The sequence below is a fragment of the Montipora foliosa genome, chromosome 7, assembly GCF_036669935.1.
Source record: "Montipora foliosa isolate CH-2021 chromosome 7, ASM3666993v2, whole genome shotgun sequence".
NCBI classification, from domain to species: domain Eukaryota; kingdom Metazoa; phylum Cnidaria; class Anthozoa; order Scleractinia; family Acroporidae; genus Montipora; species Montipora foliosa.
This window is the reverse complement of record NC_090875.1, coordinates 13181325-13185298: the sequence shown is the minus strand read 5'-3', so window position 1 is coordinate 13185298 and position 3974 is coordinate 13181325. Positions and strand designations below refer to the sequence as shown.

The window sequence follows — 3974 nt, the reverse complement described above, 5'->3', positions numbered from 1 at the left end:
GAGAGTACTCTCCCAGGAAGCCGACGGTGCGCTCATTTTACCCCCCTCTTAATGCGGTCTAGCTCTACTTTTAGAGAGATGTTGGCAGTCAAGTTTGTTCTGCTTTCTTTGGTAAACCAGCTTTCAGGTTTAACCCGGTTAAATGGTTTACGGACAATGAAAATGTACCTCTGTTTTCGTCTGGAAGTAGTAAAGGTCATTTGCAGTCCGAAGCTTTGTATATATTTAGTATCCGCTGTAGTCATGGCATTTCGATCGAAATGGAATGGATCCCAAGATCGCAGGATGATCAGGCTGATTTTCTCAGTCGTACTTTTGATTCAGACGACTGGGGCCTTTCTCCACTTTCGTTTCACCACATTGACTCAGTTTGGGGTCCTCATTTTGTAGATCGTTTCGCAAATCATGTGAATGCCAAACTCCCTCGTTTCAAGTCTATATTTTGGAATCCAGGTTCTGAAGGCATAGATGCTTTTGTTATGAATTGGCACGGGGAGAATAATTATGCCTGTCCGCCTATCTGTCTTATTTTGCGTGTCTTACATCATATGAGTAACTGTAAAGCTTCAGGTTCTCTTTTTGTTCCTTTGTGGCATTCCGCCCCCTTTTGGCCGATGATTTGTCCAGATGGAGAACGTTTTGCATCTCTCATTGTCGATTGGATGGAACTTCCCTCATTCAAAGAAGCGTACATTTCCGGCAGTTGTAATAGCGTGTTTGGAAACGAAAACTTGAACTTCAGGATGATTGCTTTGAGAGTCCACTTCGATTGTTAGGTATTTTTCATTTTTCTTTTGCGTGCTGTATTTTTTTTCTTTCTTTGTACTCTTGGGGCTGTGCGGCCTCCAGTTAGCACACGATAGCAAATACTGTGTCATGTTTTTCTATTGTTGTTTCGCACGGGTTAGGTGGTGTTAGGGAATTTAGACGAGAGATGAATTTTTCCGCGTTTTGAATAATTAGCGGAAAAATATGCTCTCGTCGTTATGAACTATCAAGGGATTCGGTAAGAGTATTTAAGAAGGTGTTTTATGCAGATTAGTCATCTTGGTGTTCTCGCTGGAGGCACTTACTCTTGATTTTCTTTGCTAATTTGTCTGTTTTTCTTTCTTTTAGTTCTCGATGTTAGCGTTACTGAGAAGTAGTTGATTTGCGTCCAGTCGCGTGTGCTGAGTCTTTATGGAGTTTATTTAGTAAACTTTTCGCTGCTAGTGGTTTTATATATTCATATATTTTCTGAATGCGTGTTTATGTTTCGCAATTGATCTGTCATTTTGGTAGAATATGGAGAATATGTATTGGCCTTTTTTGTGCCAAGAGATTTTTTGGGACTATCTGTGCCCTCGAGCATGGGACCATCTGTGCCCAGCTTTCATGGAGTTGCGAGTTAATTTACGGTGTCAAATAGTTTGTGTTTATTTGACATATTTTTTAAATTTGGGATTAAGGGACAATCTGTTCCCCCTACCGGACTCGGAACTATCTGTGCCCAGCATTTAGGGAGTTGCGAGCGAATTTGAAGTGTCGCTTAGTTTCTTTTTTCTATAACAAGTTTTCAGGATGATTGCTTTGAGAGTCCACTTCGATTGTTAGTTCTCGATGTTAGCGTTACTGAGAAGTAGTTGATTTGCGTCCAGTCGCGTGTGCTGAGCCTTTATGGAGTTTATTTAGTAAACTTTTCGCTGCTAGTGGTTTTATATATTCATGTATTTTCTGAATGCGTGCTTATGTTTCGCAATTGATCTGTCATTTTGGTAGAATATGGAGAATATGTATTGGCCTTTTTTGTGCCAAGAGATTTTTGGGACTATCTGTGCCCTCGAGCATGGGACCATCTGTGCCCAGCTTTCATGGAGTTGCGAGTTAATTTACGGTGTCAAATAGTTTGTGTTTATTTGACATGTTTTTTAAATTTGGGATTAAGGGACAATCTGTTCCCCCTACCGGACTCGGAACTATCTGTGCCCAGCATTTAGGGAGTTGCGAGCGAATTTGAAGTGTCGCTTAGTTTGTTTTTTCTATAACAAGTTTTCAGGATGATTGCTTTGAGAGTCCACTTCGATTGTTAGTTCTCGATGTTAGCGTTACTGAGAAGTAGTTGATTTGCGTCCAGTCGCGTATGCTGAGTCTTTATGGAGTTTATTTAGTAAACTTTTCGCTGCTAGTGGTTTTATATATTCATATATTTTCTGAATGCGTGTTTATGTTTCGCAATTGATCTGTCATTTTGGTAGAATATGGAGAATATGTATTGGCCTTTTTTGTGCCAAGAGATTCTTTGGGACTATCTGTGCCCTCGAGCATGGGACCATCTGTGCCCAGCTTTCATGGAGTTGCGAGTTAATTTACGGTGTCAAATAGTTTGTGTTTATTTGACATGTTTTTTAAATTTGGGATTAAGGGACAATCTGTTCCCCCTACCGGACTCGGAACTATCTGTGCCCAGCATTTAGGGAGTTGCGAGCGAATTTGAAGTGTCGCTTAGCTTGTTTTTTCTATAACAAGTTTTCAGGATGATTGCTTTGAGAGTCCACTTCGATTGTTAGTTCTTTCTTTCGATTGTTAGTTGTTTCTATAACATGTTTTAAATTTGTGATTCAGGGACCACCTGTGCCCTTTGTCAGACGTGGGGCTATCTGTACCCATGACTGTGGATTTATTTGTAAAATCCTGTGTTGGATTTACTATTTACTTTTATTGCTGTTTATCAGTTTCTAATCTCAATTCATTAAATAATATAGACGAATGGCCTATCTTCTTTGTCTTTCTTTTCTTGTCGGTTAGTTCTTGTCTTTTTGCAGATGTGTTCCAGTCGGAAATGTGGTAGGAATTCTTTTCTTCAACCCCCGAGCATCTCCAACCCACTGCCTCCCTGGTGAAGAGCACAGTTCTTGGATCTAAAGCGGATGAATCGTCGTAAACTGATCACTTCCGTGACGGGGCGTGGATCGTTATCGCAAGGTCAGACCTACCGACTTGTCCTGTTATAAGGCCTTGGAAGAGTACATCTCAGCTGCGCAGATCGACCTCTCCGAAGATTTACCTCTCTTCAGAGCCCTTGCTACTCCTCGTTCGAAAGAGATGGTCCGGAGCCAAGGGATTAGCTATACGAGAGCTCGCGAACTTGTAAAGGACGCTTTTAAAGGTTTAACAGACGTTTCAAAGCTCAGTCTTCATAGCCTACGAGCTGGAGGAGCCACCTCAGCAGCTTTTGCTGGAATTCCTGATAGACTATTCAAGCGTCATGGTCGTTGGGCGAGCGAGAACGCCAAGGATGGCTACGTTAAAGACGATTTTAATTCTCGTCTGTTGGTCACACGATCTCTAGGGATCTAAATTATTTGTATTGTTTTTCTTTAACACCGTGCCCGGCAGGTCGGGGGAGTTCTATCCATAGGGCCGGGGTTTTTCCTCAGTATTTGCTGCAACGAGCGCGGTGAGGTTTTTTCATCCTATGGATGCTCGTTAGTTCTTCCCCAGGTTCTGTTTTTTGCCTTATGCACCTATGACTGTGTTTGTAATTGTTGCTTTAGCGTGTCTCAATAAACGTGCGGCCTCCAGTTAGCACACGATAGCAAATACTGTGTCATGTTTTTCTATTGTTGTTTCGCACGGGTTAGGTGGTGTTAGGGAATTTAGACGAGAGTGACATTTAGCGATAGCGAATGCAAATTGTAGCGATAGCGAATGAGTCTTAGCGACAGCGAATAGAATTTAGCGAATATTGAAACATTTGGACGACCATACGCTTGTGCATCAGATTGTATCGCAAGATCCCGAACCAAAGATCCGATATTGCTCGTAACTTCTCCTCTGTTAGCTTTAATGCAAGACCAAGTGAAAGACGGCATATGTTGGTGCGGAACAAGAGCTAGGAACTCTTCGAGATATCGAAGGAGGGAAACATTCGTTCGTATTTATTTCTCCAGAATGTACTCTTCCTACCGAAAGGTGGCGAAATGTTCTTCTCAGCG

At 41.8% G+C, this 3974-nt stretch overlaps 1 long non-coding RNA gene across 1 annotated transcript in view; it reads left to right on the top strand.

Moving 5' to 3' along the window:
* LOC138010918 (uncharacterized) overlaps positions 1-3691 on the top strand; it is a 6157-nt gene extending 2466 nt beyond the window's left edge. Inside the window, exon 3 of the long non-coding RNA XR_011124593.1 lies at positions 1-3691. This exon is cut by the window's left edge and continues 699 nt beyond it. This is a non-coding gene — a long non-coding RNA (uncharacterized lncRNA).
* The last annotated feature ends 283 nt before the right edge of the window (positions 3692-3974 follow it).